The sequence below is a fragment of the Geotrypetes seraphini genome, chromosome 12, assembly GCF_902459505.1.
Source record: "Geotrypetes seraphini chromosome 12, aGeoSer1.1, whole genome shotgun sequence".
Lineage (NCBI taxonomy): Eukaryota > Metazoa > Chordata > Amphibia > Gymnophiona > Dermophiidae > Geotrypetes > Geotrypetes seraphini.
In genome coordinates this window covers 90,666,584-90,685,188 of record NC_047095.1, presented here as the reverse complement: position 1 = coordinate 90,685,188, position 18,605 = coordinate 90,666,584, and the positions used below count along the sequence as shown (strand labels likewise).

At 43.0% G+C, this 18,605-nt stretch overlaps 1 protein-coding gene across 2 annotated transcripts in view; it reads left to right on the top strand.

Moving 5' to 3' along the window:
* Positions 1 to 5,933: 5,933 nt before the first annotated feature.
* Positions 5,934 to 18,605, top strand: part of SERPINC1 (serpin family C member 1) — a 148,284-nt gene continuing 135,612 nt past the window's right edge. For both annotated transcript variants that reach the window (XR_004536543.1, XM_033915271.1), the window contains exon 1: positions 5,934 to 6,058. The gene's annotated coding sequence lies outside the window, so the exon portion shown is untranslated. The remainder of the gene's footprint in view (positions 6,059 to 18,605) is intronic.

The window sequence follows — 18,605 nt, the reverse complement described above, 5'->3', positions numbered from 1 at the left end:
CTTCGGGGTGAGGATCGCCGGCAGGGGAGATGCCTTGTCGCAATGCTCACTCTGAAGTGCCGCAATTCGGAGGGGAATGGGCGATCACCATCGCGGCAGGAGAGATGAGCCATCTCTCCTGTAGCGATAGGCAGGTTGCTGGGGCCGCTGAGCTGCAGCGATCAGCTCAGCGGCCCCTTTTTCAGCACTTATACCTGTTTTGACTTGGTCTAAGTCAAAACGTATAAGTGCAGACTAGGCAACCTGCCTAAAGTTTTGGTTATACCTACTGTACACCTAGGTCTAGATCGTCCCACCGCCCACCCTTTCCCCTCCTCTAAAAACGCCTCTTTTTGCTCTATGCATTTAGAGGCAGGAGAAAGGCCTTAGCTGGTTTTAGATACATCTAAAACCAGCTTTGATTATGGGTACTTGGGTGATCAGGCTTTTTGATCGTCCAAGTACCCATTTAGGCCACTTTTTAGATGTTTTTTTTTTTTATTATGAACCCCATAGTGTACACAAAACTGCCTCCAGCCAAAGAATGGAAAAAGCATAAAAAGACCTTTGTTAAATATTGCAGAATATAGCATAAAAATAATACTGACAAGAGGCAGGTGCTACCTTGTTTACTAACCAATACATTGATCATGAAATTTTGAGCAGCAGAGCATGCTATCAGATTTTTCTGATTATGTAGATTCTGGTCTTCAAAAGCTCGTCACCCAAATATATATTCAGGAATAATTCATTGTCCCAAGTGCACTAAATTGAAAACAGATATGAACTAATGTGCACACAGGTGATTATAACACACACCTTCTAACACTTCTCAATGCTCAGAGAACTGTTTTTAGCTTATGAAACTGCTGGGTGAAGCAAAATTTTAGCCCACTACTGATATGGCTCAATTCTCAATCATTGCATTGGTCCCTGTAGTCATAGCAGGAGTGGTTGAAGCAAAAACAGACATGGTGGGGCAGAATTAAGTTCGTGTTGATGCAGGTTCTCTGAGGTAGCATGGCAAAACGCGTCAGAACCCATTGAACCCCTGCTTTAAAAGCGAAGTCTGTTTTGAAGTTGAGCATTTAAAAAGACATAAAGTATTTTTAAAAAGTGAGAGAATATTATACTTAAAGATACTAAAGGGACTAGTGCAATGATTGAGAATTGAGCCGAATCAGTAGTGGGCTAAAATTTTGCTTCATCCAGTGGTCTTATAAGCTAAACACGGTTCTCTGAGCACTGAGAAGTATTAGAAGGTGTGTGTTATAATCACCTGTGTGCATATTAGTTCATATCTGCTTCAAAAGCTTGTGCCACAAAAACTGTTTAGTGTATAAGATGCTACTTGCCTCTCTTTTTTTTTTTTTTTAAACACACCTATCCATTTTAAAGTGTTTGTAAATAAAACTCATCACATATCTGGTGTCAAATTTTAATATTTCTAGGTATAACAGCTATTTAAAAACCATAAATCTAAAACTCTCTAGTCACATAATCATAAGAACATAAGAATAGCCTTTCTGGATCAGACCAATGGTCCATGTAGCCCAGTATCCCGTCTTCACAGAAACCAATCCAAGTCACAAGTACCTTTTTTTTTTTTTGTAAGAACTTGTCCATCGAGTTAGTCCTTTACCACAACCTAGCCAGCCCTCTGTCTCTTATTCTCATCTTCTTAGCCCTCTGTAACTGTACTTCCCTGTGCAACAATAGAAAGGGAAGGTTATTAGATGGATGATATGTTTTCACTTTATGCCACACATTGCTTATTATTGGAACCAACATTTAGGGCTCCTTTTATCAAGGCGCGCTACGGGGGTTAGCGCGTTGGACATTTCATCATGCGCTAACCCCCGCGACAAGCCAAAATCCTATTGCCTCGTCAACGGAGGCGTTAGGTACTAGCGTGGCAGGCGGTGTAGCGTGGGGTATTCTGCGCGTTAAACCGCTACCGCGCCTTTGTAAAAGGACCCCTTAGTAGTTTTCATCAAACCACTAAATCACTCGCATGCCAAATCCTCTGTTTGACAATGCCGTTGGCCATCACATGGCTTTTCTTCGGTAGTAGCTTCCTTCTTGCTATACTATGTTTGTGATGTCATCTTGAAATGATGAACCTCTTGTTTTACAAGCCCAGACTTACTTGTTGGACAGATTTTCTGTTTTACATGTTCAAGGCAAGGTTCAAGGAACTTTCTTGGTATTTGGGGACCTTATATGGGCTCCTTGTTCCCTAAGAGTGAGAAATTTAGTATTGGGATTTTGTTGACAATCTGCATTTTATCCCAGCTGTCCTCTGGGATATGGTAGGGAAAGTTCTGGGGAGGTCTTTTGGTGGGGGGAGGGTTTTTCCTTTAGGTTTGGGGGATGTACAATCCCCTAATCTTCGTGTAGTGTTTGGCTGTATGGTGGCTGTGGGGTTGGGTGGGTGGTCTGGGTAGTAAGGAAATTTGAGGGGGGAGGAGTTTTCATGTATTCTGTGGAGGGATGGGGTGGTTGTGATTGTGGGGTTTAGGGTCAAAGATGGCCCGCAAATACAAAAAAATCTTGATTACATTTTTGCTATCATATTCACGGGGTTTGTGGTATAGTCTTCACGAATATTATGAAATTGCAAATAAAACTTATTATTGGTATTTGCAATTGTTTAAAAAAACAAGTTATGTATTGCAGTTCTTGCATTGTACTGTACTCTTTAGCAGTACAATTGAACTACTGTACAGTATTATAGAACTGACCATGTATATACAAATGTACTGTAATCCCATTAAAGCATGGTTCATATACAGTACTGTAATTCTTAAACATAATACTGTAACACATACTGATCTCTTATTCAGGCAGTGTCTTCATCCTTTTCCTGTACATGTTCTGCGTGTAGTACTGAACTTTCTCTGCATACTTTTCTCCAACGCTCCCGTTTGCCTGATCACACTAAAAAAGTTCTGAACTTTTTTTCAACACTCCTGGATGATGTCATTCAGGGGACGTAGCCAACAAGATAGAAACCATGAATAATCAAAGTCGCAAGTGCTGAACCCATGAATATGGAGGGAGAAGTGTAGTTGGCAGGGGAGACTTTCTATGTCAAAATATAGACTTTTAAATACCTACGTGATGTAAATGTGCATGAGTCGAGTCTCATTTGAAAGGAAGCTTTGGAATGCGGGCTTAGGATGAAGTTAAGAGGTGATAAGCTCAGGAGTAATTTAAGGAAATACTTTTTTACAAAAAGGGTGGTAGATGCGTGGAACAATCTACCAGAAGAGATGGTGGTGACAGAGACTGTCTGAATTCAAGAAAGCATGGGATAGGCACGAAGAAGAGAGAGGAAAAGATAATGGTTACTGCAGATGGGCAGACTGGATGGGCCATTTGGCCTTTATCTGCCATCGTGTTTCTATGTTTCTGTTTCTATTGGTGATGCAGTGATATTGTGATGCTTGTTACTGGTTTGCATCTTATGCACTGTGCTCCCATTGAATATGATGTTCACCTATAAAATTGTTTGAAACATAAGATAGTACTCGTATAATCATCCATGGACAACATTAAATAAAATCTTTTGGTTCGCTGTGTAGTCTCTAGCTTTCATGTGTAATAAGATTCAACAGAATTAGACAAATTACCTTTGGGTTTTCTTAAAAATAAAATGCAGCTAGATCCTACCAAGGGCATGACTTTTGAAATAAAGAGATCACCTACAACTTGTTTGTTGACTTTTGTTTCCACATTAGTTACTCAGTAATTTGACCAGTAACTGTCACTGATGTTTAAGCTGTGTCAAAGTCTACACTGTGATAATGGGAAACAGACTCTTGTACCAAACAAATCCACAGTTCTTTTTCTTCAGCAGAGGTCAAAACCCTCAAGCCACATTGTAGCAGATTATTTTTAAAAAATTGTGTACATCATGTTTAAAACTAGTATAAATATTTTTTTCAAGTTAATGTGCTTTTTGTTCATCTATAGAACATATATAGCATGGGCAGTGTAAAGTTCTCCACACTACCTCGTCAGTGTACCTCAGCCTTGCACTATGGATAGGGTTACCATATAGCTCCATGAAAGTATTTGGTTGTTTATTTACATGGAAATAAGGTGATTATTTTTTGAATTGTTATATGGTTATCACCTTTGAAGAAACAAGGTCCCCTATATTTTATGTCTAGAAAAGGAGAACAGATTGAGACATCCGGGTTTTACTTCCATTGAAAGCACTGAAAGTAATACTTGGATATCTCAATCCGTCCTCCTTTTTCTGGAGCCATATGGTAACCCTAACTATGGATGACAGGCTTATATGATCTTTGGCCTCTTTTCTGGCATCAGTTGATGTCACAATTGTGATGATGTAGACACAATCTGGATTAAGACCACTTCACTTCATAAATGTTAACTTTAGAAGTCCTTGCCAACCCAAGCCAAATCAAAACCAATGACTTAGAAGTAATTCCCTTGAGCCATCCAGTCTACCTCCTTCCTTCCTTAATATTTTTCCCTGTACATTTCAAGGCTAACTAATAGTGCTTTTTGCTATTGCATCTTCCTTTGATAGCCAGGATTAAAAAAAAAAAAAAAAACACCAGGTATATGTAAGGGGAAGTGTGAAAATTGTTACTCTTAAAGTTTTCTAGAACTGTCACATTACCAGAACTGGATTATAATCTGTATTGTTGAAACAGACTAAGGATTGCCATTTCTGAGACAAGTGGTAGCAATACTAATATAGCCTTAGCAGAATTTATATATTTGCAAAGATTTAATATACTGTACCTGGTGTCGCAAAATACTGCTGCTAAGTGGTTTATAAAAATTAAATGCTGGAACCCACGGGGAATGTGATAAGCAGAGTTAAAACTTACGGTATGTTCCTGGAGTGTTGAGGGATCTAAGATGATGATGAGAGAGGCATCAAATTTTGAGAAACCAGGCAAAAAAGAGATGTCTTACTCAGCCCAGCATTGTGCTTATGAAAGGGCAGGATCGAAGAGAAGCCGTTTCCTCAATATAGAACAAAAATCCCAAAAACTAGGGGTTGATCTGCTGCCTAGTCCAGCAGAGGCCCAACAATAGAAATGCTACAATAGGGCCTCGTGTTCTTGAAAGTCATGGTTTGGTTTTTCAATTGGCGTTTGCCCATCTGTAGTAAAATAAGTTGCGACATACCTAACGGTGGAAGAGGCCTCTGCTGGTGAGTGAATGGGACAGTGGGTATTGGTTTGCTGTGAAATTGGGAGGTCAATATTCAAAGTAATTTAAATACCAGTAGAGGCTTCTAGCCATTTAAAACACTTGTGCCGGGATATTCAGCGGTACTTAGTTGGATAGTGCCGCTGAATATCCCTTCTAACCACCCATGCCAAAACAAGCAGACTTCTTTCTTAAAGACTCTTATCAAACTAGTGAACAATTAGTCCAGTGTCTATTTTGGTAGAGGCAATGTCTATTGACCAAGAATTGCCACCAGCTTCATTTCCACTTTAAAGTGACCCAACTTATTACTGTTCTGTTTGGCTAGAGACCAGTAACCATTTCAACAAACGCAGTCAACTCTACTGTTCTTATAAGGTTATAGTCACTGAATAGCAAAAATTAAGATGAGATGATCCACCGTGTGTGACAAGGTTGTATCCTAGATTGGCCACTTTTGGAAGCAAGATCCTGGGCAAGATGAACCACTGATCTGACTCAGTATAGCTATTCATATGTTGTGTTCTTATTTCCAGCACCACAGAATTAAGAGCAGATTCAAATGCAAACCATGAAATTTTTATCTCCATGTGTGCCTCAGTCTTATTTCATTAAACAAATAAAAGAAATAAGTGAAAAAGAATTGTGACAGGTTAAATATTGCTTAATTCTTTGACTAACCTTCCAACTGCTGGTCATCAACCTTTGACCCTGCCAGTCATCTCCCAAATCCACCCCCCACCCCACCCTTTCCTGCTGCAGTGATTCTGGAACTAATTCAGTGAGTGAGCTGTGATAGACCAGTCTGATCTTTTTCACTTCTTTCTGAGCCAAAGAAGACTCTACTCAAACACCAAACAGGCAACAGATAGAACGGAAAGTAAGTGTTCAACCAGTTGAAGGGGTTTCTTGCTTGTAATTCAGGTGTTTCCTGATCATTAAAATTATTAGTACTTTTGCATATGGTTTATTAAGATTTTGGTTTCAATGTTTTTCATCAAAATTTTCTATACAACTGAACAATATGCTACAACATTATACTTAGGGCAGTTTTAGCGCACGCAGCTTTTTAACACTGGCATTAGCATCTAGCGCGGCCGGTAGTTTAGCGTGCGTTAAACTGCTAATGCAGCTTTGTAAAATGAGCCCTTAATCAATACAAAAATATGGGGAACCAAAAATTTTTGGTACTCTATTGGAGTAATTAAAGCAAATAGATCCAAAATAACAGAAATGGAGTGATTTTTTTGTTATTTTGGACATCATTATTCTTGCCATACAAGAAAATAAAGATAATAGAAACATTGGTTTGGATGTTCCACTGGCCTTTAGCTTGCTCATCTTTTTCCATTGAGGACTGGTCAAGAGGCAATGTGCTTATCTTATAGCAGGAGAGATTTAGAATAGATGTCAGGATGAAGTTTTTAACTGTAAGGATAATTAAGCACAGGAACGTTAGCTAGGTAGGCTATGAAATTTTGATTGCTGGTGTTCGAAAAGAAGATTAGGACACATTTGTTTAGGATAGGAATCATGCCTTAAGGCAGAGGAACAGATCTGATGAGATCCTTTCTAGTACCATCTTTCATTGAGTATTTGATATGGTTGCTAGCAAGGTTCTCATTTCAAATGTGTTCATATGTACTTCAGCGACTCTCAGTTATACTAGTTGGAAAGATGTTTCCTGCCCTGAAATCTGCAGTATGCTAATGAAAGGTCACTAATTCTTGGAAGACTGGCCTAACATGTACAGCATTATATGGTCACCAGTGGACTCAATGGCTAACTGAAGAGTAAACGGTCTAGAAACTGTGGACTTCCAAGAGTGAAAACCACAGGCATTTTACACACTGTTTCAGATAAAGTGCACTTTCTTTTTTACTGCTATCTTTCACTTTATTTTATTTAGTTATATATCACCTATTAATATTGTCTAAGCGCTTTACATTTAGGTACTCTGGGCCAGATGCACTAAAGCCTTTGATTGTCTAATGATCATTGCTAAGCCGGTTTGACTGGTTTAGCGACTGATTGTATTTACTGACCTGCTGCTCTAAATGGCTCACCGTGTGGTTTTTCCAGGTTGGTCCTATATTCTCCTAGCATGCAAATGAGGTCATTAATATTAAAACCAGGCATCCAATCAATGCCCTAACCTTGCATGCCAGAATCGGGTCAGTAGGACCGTCCTGGAAAACCTAACACTTCTGCCTGTTTTTTTTGGGGGGGGGAGGTTTCTTCATTTTTTTGTGTAACACACACAAAATAACTGGCCCATAAAAAAATGCCCTGTTGCCCCCCCCCCCATGATGGCCTTCCTCGGTGACCCCCCCTCCAGAACCAAAATGGAGGAAGGAGGGATTCCCCTGGATCCCCACAACCCCCAAACTTCCCTCATACCTGGAAATTAGGTGACAGCAAGAGGGATGCTCTGTCCCTCCTGCTCCTCAGGCCCGCCACTACAAAATGGCAGGCCTTCCCATTCCTGGTGCATCCTGGGATGCATGGGGAGGGGCCTAAGGTCCTGATTGGCTCACTGCAGTAAAATCTGGTAACCCTAGCAATATCAGAAACATCATTTACAGTATTTGATTCAATGTCGTGCCCTCTAATTTATGTTGGAAAGACCAAAAGGATGACCAAACCCGGATCATTGAACACAGGAGTAGCAGAAATAGAAATATTACTAGTGCACTCTTGGTTGAACATTGGAATGAAGTGGGACACTAAACTGGAGAACTTAGGTTTTGGGTCTTTAATGTCATTAAACGAAGGAAGAGAGGAGAAGACATGGATCTTCAAAGTTCTTTCTATCATCTTTAAGCTGTTGAAGAGGATGACTGTTCTGTTGTTTTTGTGCTCTTTATTACATCTCTATCAGCCATCTGGCATGTTGCAGTCCATGGACAAGATGTGCCGTCACTTAGGGCCTGTTTTACAAAGCCACGCTAGTGGCTGCTGTGCAGTAATGGCCCTGAAGCCTATAGAGATGAGGTTGTTAGGGAACCATATGATCATATTGACAGTGCAGGGATTGATTTGTTGGAATGTGCTTCCGGTGGCAGTTCGGCAAGCCCCAAGTGTTTTCCAGTTTCATAAGATACTAAAAATGTTAGTTTGCACGCACTTATGAAATGAGATTGAATATTGCATTCTGCTCTTTTAAATCTACCGCCTACTCAAAAGGAGGCGGTAGCGGCTAGCGCGAGCGGCAAGTTAGCGCGCGCTATTCCACGCATTAAGGCCCTAGCGCGGCTTTGTAAAAGAGCCCATAATATAATTTGGCTTTGTTTATGTATACCGCATCATCTCCATAAAAATAGAGCTCGGCATGGTTTACAGGTAATTCATTAAATGAGGGAAGGACATAATAAGAAATTAGAGGTTAATAAGAGGATAGCTAGCTTTACGTTTTGGAGAAAAGCCAGGTTTTCAGATGCTTTCAGAATAATTGGAATGAGCAGGGAGGTTATTCCAAAGCTCAGTGAATTTGAAGAAAATGAGATTTCCCTAATTTACCTGCATACATGACACCTTTTAACGAGGGGAAAGATAGTTTGAGTATGTGGGCGGTTCTGGTAGTGTCAGGTCTCGAAGAATTCCAGGATAGTGAGATTAAGGGAGGAAGAATGCCATTGAAAATTAGGCAGGTACATTTAAAGTGAATCCTAGATATCACCGGAAGCCAGTGAAGTTTTGACAGAAGCGGGGAAACATGGTCGAATTTGCTTTTTGCAAAGATCAACCTAGCCACAGTGTTCTGGATCCGCTGAAGCAGTGGCGTACCTAGGGTATGTGGCACCCGGGGCCCATCATTTTTTGACACCCCCCCCCTCCCCATGTAAAAAAATATTTTTTGTAATGACCATGAAACTGAATAAATGGTCAGAATAGAAACAGGCAGTGAAAATTTTCTTTTATTGAACCTCATATATGTAACCATTATTCCAAACATAACATAAATTATGTCTGAATTGTCATGACATCAGAAGTACATATGGAGTAGTTGCAGGTGATGCTTGGGACAGTTCTGATTATGTTAGTTCGGTTTTATGTGTTTTTTGAATAGAAGGGTTTTTATTTCTTTTTTGAAGGTTTTGTAGTCTCTGGTCGAGGTCAATAGGTTGTAGAGTTGGGGGTCGAGTGTTGCAGCTCGAATGGCTAGGAAGTTGTCGAACAGTTTTTTTTCTTTTGACGATTTTGGTTGGAGGGTATGTGAATGGTGCCTGTTATCCTATGTCTGGTTCAGGTGGATTGAATTATTTAGCTGAAGAAATTAGTTACCCCCCCCCCCCCATTCCACACACATTAATTCTCTTCCATTTTTGTTCCCATTTTAAAAAAACACTGATAAGTTCCCAGAAAAAAAATACATTAAAATAAGAAGTGAAAACAAAGGCCCCTACAGATGAGAACATAACATAAGAATAGCCTAACTGGGTCAGACCAATAGTCCATCATGCCCAGTAGCCCATTCTCATGGTAGCTAATCCAAGTCACTAGTACCTGGTCAAAACCCAAAGAATAGCAACATTCCATGCTACCGATCCAGGGCAAGCAGACACTTCCCCCATGTCTTATTAACAGAATATGGACTTTTCCTCCAGGAATTTGTCCAAACCTTTCTTAAAACCAGCTACACTATCCGCTTTTACCATAACTTCTGGCTACTTCATTTTTAAGCTTAGATCTTTCCTTCCAAACAGAGACCTTGCTAGATGTCTAATACAGCACAAGGTAACTTCACACAGACTTAGCTGTGCAGGAAATGTGAATCTCCTCATACACCCACCATATAGTGCAAAAATGTGCAAAGGTCTGTTTTTTTTCTTTTGATCACTACATAGCCTAATGCCACACAAGCAGCGCTGTTACAAACATATTCTGTAGGTCAATGCTAAGGTTAACAAAGTTTCCTTCCTTGGACCAGAAAGAGATACTGACAAACCACTGGAAGAGATCCCAAAACAACACCCAAAGACCCACTCAGTGTGTGAACCAGTTGAGTGGAGTGGACTAACTGGGGGGTGGAAATGGGCCCGGAGTTTGCTCAGCAGAATTTTCCAGACCACCTCTTCCTCTCAACACATTGACACGCTGCCACCACCACCACTAGAAACACCTCACTGGGTAGGCCAGCTATGCTATAAACTTTATAAAACACATTATTATATTTTCTTATAAAGCACATATTTTAACTGAACTCTCTGACATCCTCAGCCTTTTCATTCACAAAAATAGAAGGAAGAAAAGTTCCCATTTCCTGCTGTCTCATGTCCCCAGCCTATACAATATTTTTCTTCTGCAGACCCTTCAAAGGTCTGACCAAATCCTCGTTTCACTTGCATTATAAAGTACTGAGGATGCCATCTCTCCCCAATCCCAGGTCCTAAAGTTGAGACAGTAGCGCAAACTGCCCGATTCAGGAAGAAAAATTTCGATTCAGCCTATTTAATTGGTTTTTCGATTCGATTTTCTTGCCCAGTTGGGTGATTTTTTTCAAAAATCCTGGTGGGTTTTATAGCTTTTTCACCCCCTTTGGCTTCTCCTAACCACACTGATGCTGTGGTGTAAATAAAATAAAGAAACAAAAAGGGCTTTTCCTCTCTCTGTTAAATCCTAGCTCATGTTTGCGGTCTAACACCAGCTCTGGCAGGATACACATTTCAAATCTGACATATTGTAATCACAAAACAGAAAATAAAATTAATTTTTCTACCTTTTGTTGTCTGGTTATTTTTCAAATCTTATTGGTCCAAGGCTCTGGTTTTCTTCTGATAACTTGCCTGCCAGGGTCTCCTTCTTTCTTCTTTCTGCATGCTAACCATCCATCTGCCATCTCTGTCCTCCCTTTCCATTTCCCTTCCCTCCCCAGGAAGTCTGGTATCTTTCCTTTTTTTCATCTCCCTCCACAGATCCACCTTTTCTTAACTACCCTTTCATCCGGCACCTCTCCCTCCTTCCCCACCACTCCAGGGTCCACCATCTCTCCCTTTCTTTTCCCAATTACCCTCCTATCCAGTATCTCTATCCCTCCACCACACTATCCCTTGTGTCCAATTTCTCTCCCTTTCTGTTCCTTCCCTCCCTAAATCTTTCTCCCTCTCCTCTATTTTCAGACCCATTATTTCTTCCCTCCCAAAGTCTGGCTTATGCACGTCTCTTTGAACACCCCCTTCCCTCCGTGTACTTCTACACCAGGGTCCCCCCCAAAGGCCTGTCCCCCCCTTAAAGGTCTGCATCTCACCCCTGAAGGCCTGTCCCCCTCCAAAAGCCTATCTCCCCTCATGAAGGCTTGACCCCCTTTTAAGGCCTGCATCTCCCCCTGAAGGCCTGCACCCTCCCTGAAGGCCTGCACCCCCCGAAGGCCTGCACCCCCTTGAAGGCCTGCACCACCCCCTTGTAGGCCTGTCCCCTCCTTGAAGGCCTGTCCCCCCTTGAAGACCTGCCTGACTGTCCCCCCCTTGAAGGCCTATCCCCCCACATGAATGCCTGTCTCCCCCTTGAAGGCCTGCACCCCCCCAAAGGCCTGTCCCCCCATGAAGGCCTGTCACCCCCCCTTAAAGGCCTGCCTGCCTGTCCCCCACCTTGAAGGCCTGCCTGCCTGTCCCTCCCCCGATATCCTGTCTCCCCCATGAAGGCTTGTTCCCCCCCCTTTAAGGCCTGTATCTCCCCCTGAAGGCCTGCCTGCCCGCCCCAGCCCGAAGGACTGCTCGCCCCCCCCCCCCCCCCCCCCCCGACATCCAGTTCTTCCCCTCTGGCCTCCCCGCACCATTTAGAGCAGTGTTCTTCAACCTTTTTACACCTATGGACCGGCGGAAATAACATAATTATTTTGTGGACCAGCAAACTACTAAGACTGAAATTTTTTTTTTTTAAACCATCGCTGCCCCGTCCCCGCAAGCTTGGTCCCACAAACCATCTGATCCCATCCGCACAAGCCTCAAATAGTTATGATTTTATGTTGAACATATTTTATTAAAGTATAAAAAGAAACAATATTCTATACAATTGTCATTTTATAAATACAAATAATACAGGGCAAAGATCAACAAAACCTGTCTCCCCTCCCCTTCACATATATCCCCTCTACTATCAAGAAAACTGAATAAGCCAAATTATTACAGAATGCTACACAAATATGTAACAGAATACCATAGTCACACATGACAGGAATGGTGTTAGGGGAGTGGTACTAGGGCAAGTTCCCCCTGGTCAGAGAGAGCCCTAAGCCAGCTGGAAGCTAAAGAAGCACTGCCTGGGCTTTGCACTCCCCAGTTATGTCGCGCTCCATACTCATGGAGATGATGCTGTATATAAACTTAAGGTTTAGATTAGATTAGATTAGATTAGATTAGCAAAATACATATTTCAAATCTGATATATTTGAATCACAAGATAGAAATAAAATTATTTTTTTCTATCTTTTGTCGTCTCTGGTTTCTGCTTTCATTGCCTTTTCACTCTCTTCCATCCAGCGTCTGCCCTAAGAACATAAGAATTGACACTGCTGGGTCAGATCAGTGGTCCATCATGCCCAGCAGTCCGCTCACGTGGCGGCCCTCTGGTCTAAGACCAGCATCCTAACTGAGACTAGCCCTACCAGCGCACGTTCTTGTTCAGCAGGAACTTGTCTAACTTTGTCTTGAATCTTTGGAGGGTGTTTTCCCCTATAACAGCCTCTGGAAGAGCATTCCAGCTTTCTACCACTCTCTGGGTGAAGAAGAACTTCCTTACGTTTGTGCGGAATCTATCTCTTTTTAACTTTAGAGAGCGCCCTCTCGTTCTCCCTACCTTGGAGAGGGTGAATAACCTGTCTTTATCTACCAAGTCTATTCCCTTCAGTATCTTTAATTTTTCGATCATGTCCCCTCTTAATCTCCTCTGTTCAAGGGAGAAGAGGCCCAGTTTCTCTAATCTTTCGCTGTACGGCAGCTCCTCCAACCCCTTAACCATCTTAGTCACTCTTCTCTGGACCCTTTCGAGTAGTACCGTGTCCTTCTTCATGTACGGTGACCAGTGCTGGACGCAGTACTCCAGGTGAGGATGTACCATGGCCCGGTACAGCGGCATGATAACCTTCTCTGTCTCTTCAGTCCAGCATCTGCCCCTTCCATTCACTGTCTGTCTTTCCCTGCCATCTCTCCTCCTGCCCCCCCCCCCCAATTTGGTCTGGCATCTATCATCTTCCTTCTGTTTCCCTCATGGTCTGGCATCTCTGTCCTTCCCTCCCCCTTGTAGTTTTTAGCATTTCTCTCTTCTCATTTCCTCCACTCAGATCTGATATCGTTCTCTGCTCTCTCTTCCCTTTTCTTCTCCAGTCTTCCTTCTCTATTTTCTGCCTCCATCTAAATTAAATTCTTTCTTACTATTTAGTCCTGTTTCCCTCTTTTCACTGTGTCTACCCACAGCTTGTCACCCCTTTCCCTCACCCCTCCATTATCTTACTATTTTCTTTCCCCTTTATTTATCTCCTCCTTCCATCCAGTATGTGTTCTTTCCCCACTTCCATTCAGCATCTGCTCTCCCCTCTCAACTGACATCCATCTGCCTTCTGCTCTCTCTCCCTTCTTCTCACTTCCATCATCTGTCTCCTTCTCTCTCTCATCTCCTCCATTCCATCATCTGCCCCTTCTTTCTCTCCCCCCCAACTTCCATCATCTGCCCCCCTTCCCCTCACCTTTGCGGGTCACTTTCTTTCCCCTGAGGGTGGCTCATGTCAGAGGGGAAGCTTTGGCCGAGCAGAACCGCTTGCAAGGAACAGTGGAACTTACTTGATGTCATGCTGGAGCCCGTTGCCGTTTGAAAAAAATAAAAAATAAAAGGGACCTGCAAAGGTGAGAGAAAGGGAGACCTCCGGGAAGCTGCTTTTTGCCCTCCTTCAGTGGCCCAAGAGTCTTTAGGCAAGCGGTAGCTCTGTGTGCTTTTAACTTCGGCACAGAGCTGCCCCTAAGCAGTAGTTTAGCACGGTTTCATGAGGCAGCCTCGGGGCCTTTGCTAGGCCGGCCCACATCGCATCATCGAAGTGGGCCGGCTATCAAAGGCCCCGAGGCTGCCTCATGAAACCGCGCTAAACTACTGCTTAGGGGCAGCTCTGTGACGAAGTTAAAAGCACACAGAGCTGCCGCTGCTGGTCTGGAGGTACGGAGACAAGGCAGGAGGCATACGCGGATGAAGGCAGGAGTCCCGGCGAAGGCAGGAGTCCCGGCACAGTGATGGCAACAGGAAGTTGCAAATCAGCTGACGCTGGCACCTTTCCTTGCGGCGCGGACCGGCGGTTGAAGAACTGTGATTTAGAGTAGCGAAGCAGCCTGCAGCAAGATCGCGATGTCAGCGATCTTGTGCTGCTTGTGCTGTCCTCCGCCGCGGACCCGCCCCCCTCCTCTGACATCAGTGGAGGGAGCGGGACCGCGGCGGAGGAAACAGCATGAAGCAGCGCAAGATCGCTGGCATTGCGATCTTGCTGCAGGCTGCTTCACTACTCTGAATGGTGCAGGGAGGCCAGAGGGGAATAACCGGACGTCGGGGGGGGGGAACGGACGCTGGAGCACCCCCTCAGGGCTTGCACCCGGGGCGGACCTCCCCCCCCTTAGTACGCCACTGCGCTGAAGTCTGAAGATTTTTCTTGGTTAGACTTAGATAGATGGGATTACAATAGTCCAGTCTGAAAAGAATGATTGATTGTACAAGGACAGCAAAATGTTGTTGGCGGAAGAAGGATCTCACTTTCCTCAACATGTGAAGACTAAAAAACATTTTTTTATCAGAGAGTTGAGATGATCATTAAAGGAAAGTGTAGTGTAGTGTAGTGTATTTTAGCATAAAATTTTATTCTGTTTTATTTATGAAATTTGGTTATTATAATCTGTTGATGAAATATATATATTTTAACTTTACATGCTTGTTTTATTGAAATTTGTTTTTGTATTATTTTAACGATTTTAGTATTTTTTTTGCTTCTCCCTGGTTGTATTATGTGATCTCCAAGCATTTTTTACAATAGTTCTCAAAAGAGGAGTTTCAAGCCTCTCTGAATTTCACTGTCTGAACTACATGTGCTCTCCAATCCTCTTTTTTGCCTTTCCAAGCCTTTCTTTGCATTTCACTGCGCTCCAAGCCTCAACCTGATTCTTAATGTTCCAAGCCTCCTGTTGAATCTTTCTGCTGACTTACATGTTTTCCAAGCTTATGTTTGATTTGCAGAGCTGTTTTTATTAGAACTTATATTGTTCCATTTCTTTAGTTTGTGAGTTACTACCTACTGTTTATCATTCTCACATCTTTGAGAGAATTCATAACAGTAGGATCTCCCTGTTTTATCACCATTCTTGCTCTACCTTTTCTAGTTTACTTTTGAGTTGTCTACATTACTACCGTGTTTCCCTGAAAATAAGACCTACCCTGAAAATAAGCCCTAGCATGATTTGTGGGGTTGGTCTTTAATATAAGCCCTACAGCAACGCGGCAGAGGAACGTCCGGGCGTGAGAAAGCCACGATGGGGCCTGTACTGCCAACGATACGGTTTGTTTTAAGGTACTGTATTTCGGTCTTGCAGTCGGGGTTCGGATGGGTGGCAGAGATGAAAGGGTCAGCAGGGAGAGGGGGGTGCATGGCAGCAAAGGGGAATGGGAGGGATTAAAAAATGCTCTACCGGGGGAATGTGCGGAAGGGAGGTATATAAGCTGCAAGGGTTCTGCTGCACAATGATGGGAAGGAGGGAGGGATAGAAGCTGCAAGAGTTCTGCACAAGGGGAGGGAAAGATATAGGCTGCAAGAGTTCTGCTGCACAGGGGGATGGGAGGGAGGGGGAGGGATAGAAAGATACTGCACAAGGGGTGGGTGAGAGGGAAGGAAAGATGCTGCACAAGTGGGGGAGAGAAAGGAAATAGGAAGAATTGGGGTGGAGAAGAGGAAGGGAGAGATAATCATTGTACATGAAAAAAAAGACCTCCCCGAAAATAAGACCTAGTGCCTTTTTTAGGCACAAAATTAATATGACAGTGTCTTATTTTCGGGGAAACACAGTACTACTACTACTTATCACATATATAGTGCTTTGGTCTAAAGCAAGCACTTCTCAGAAAGCTTTCACCTTGGGTTCTGCATCCTCTACCCTCTGTCATGTCTTGTCTGTCCACGTTAGATTGTAGGCTCTTCCGAGCAGGAACTGTCTATAAAAGTCACTGTACATTATGACTTTTATAGACAGTTCCTGCTCGGAAGAGCCTGCAATCTAACGTGGACAGACAAGACGTGACAGAAGGTAGAGGATGCAGAACCCAAGGTGAAAGCTTTCTGAGAAATGCTTGCTTTAGACCAAAGCATTTGCATGCATTTATTATTCTTGACTAGAAATATGGCTTTTACGTTACATATTGGATAGCCTCTTCATGGTTTCTTTTATGGCACACACACTTTCAGATAGATATTAGTTTTACAAATATGTTTGTTTATTCATGGTTTCTGTTATGGCACCCACTGTTTTATTATTATTATTATTATTATTATGTTCTTGTATACCGCCATACCCAGTGAGTTCTAGGCGGTTCACATCAATTAATTAGGATCCGATCTGCACACGGATATACATCATTTTGTCGGAGTTACAAGCAACGAGGAAGGGAATGTAGGTACATTTTAGCAGAAATTTATCCAAGTTACAGGCAGCGACAGGTTGGATTGGCCGGGAAGAGGGAGGGAGAGAGAAGCACAGGGGGGGAGGAGAGTGGGGGGGGAGGGCGGGAGTTGGCTTATAGCAGGGGAGTGAGGGTTAAGGGTCCTGTTCGCGGAAAAGGTATGTTTTGAGGAGTTTTCTAAAGTCAAGGTAGGTCGAGGCCTCGAGAATCAATTGGGCTAACCAAGGGTTCAGCTTAGCAGCCTGGAAGGCGAAGGTTTTGTCGAGGAATCTTTTGAGCTGACATAGTTTTAAGGAGGGGAAGGCGAACAGCTGAATTCTGTGGGATTTCTTATTGGTGCAAATCATAGCGAAGTGGGGAGAGAGGTATTTTGGTGATAATCCAGATACTGTTTTGTAACAGAAGCAGGCGAACTTGAAAAGGACTCTGGATTCGAACGGAAGCCAATGTAATTGGTGGTAGAAAGGGGTGATGTGTTCCCATTTGTTCAGGCTGAAAATAAGACGGACGGCTGTGTTTTGAATCAATTTTAGTCTTCTGGTGGTTTTCTTTGTGGCGCTCAGGTAAATGATATTGCAATAATCCAGAATGCTAAGAATAGAGGATTGTACTAGTAGGCGGAAAGCGGTGTCATCAAAGTATTTTTTTATGGTGCGAAGTTTCCATAGCACCGAGAGACTTTTCTTGACAGTGAGATCAGTGTGATTTTCTAGGGATAGGTGTTTGTCTAGCGTGACTCCCAGTATTTTTAGTGTTTGTTCGAGAGGGAAAACCAATCCATTCACTTGGATTGTGGTGTCTTTGATTTTATCTTTGGGGGTGGCCAGGAAGAATTTTGTTTTGTCCGGGTTTAGTTTTAGTCTGAAGGAAAGCATCCAGAGTTCTATCTGAATGAGTATGCTTGTGATGTAGGCAAGAAGTTCCTGGGATAGACTGGTAAGAGGGATGACTATTGTGATGTCATCTGCATAGATGAAAAATTTGAGCTTGAGTTTGTGTAGGAGGTTACTGAGGGAGGCGAGGTAGATATTGAACAGGGTGGGGGACAGGGGGGAGCCCTGCGGAACGCCGCAGGGATTGTCCCAGCTGTAAGAGAGAGAATCATTTTTGCATACCCTGTAGGATCTGTTTTGTAGGAAACCTTGGAACCAGTTGAGGACCTGGTCGGAGATGCCAATGTGGGCCAGGCATTCCAGGAGAATGGTGTGGTCGACCAGATCAAACGCGCTGCTCAGGTCAAATTGCAAGATCAGGGCGCTAGTGCCTTGACTGAAGAGTGTGTGCAAGTGGTCGAGTAAGGAGGCTATAATGGTTTCTGTGCTGTGATCCACGCGGAAGCCCGATTGATTGTCGCTTAGGATGTTGAATTTTTCCAGGTATTCGGAGAGTTCTGCTTTGACTACCCCTTCCGCTATTTTGGTGAATAGAGGGATGCTGGCGATTGGTCTGTAATTGGAAGGGGCGTTGGGAGGTTCCTTCATGTTTTTTATAATTGGGGTTATCAAGATATGGCCTTGCTCTGGAGGGAAGTTTCCTGAGGATAGTAGGGAGTTAACCCATGAAAGCATGTTGGCTTTGAAGTGGATCGGAGCAGTTTTCATAACGTTTGGGGGGCAGGTATCTAGTTTGCAGAAGGAGTTAGAGTATTTGTTATAATATTTGTTGAAGGTTTTCCAGTCGATTGAAGTAAATTGATTCCAGTTTAAGTCAGATCTAGACCCTTGGTCTGGTTTAGCAATGTCGATGTCAGGAAGAATGGGAAAGAGCTCAAGGGGATTGGTCAGGGTAGG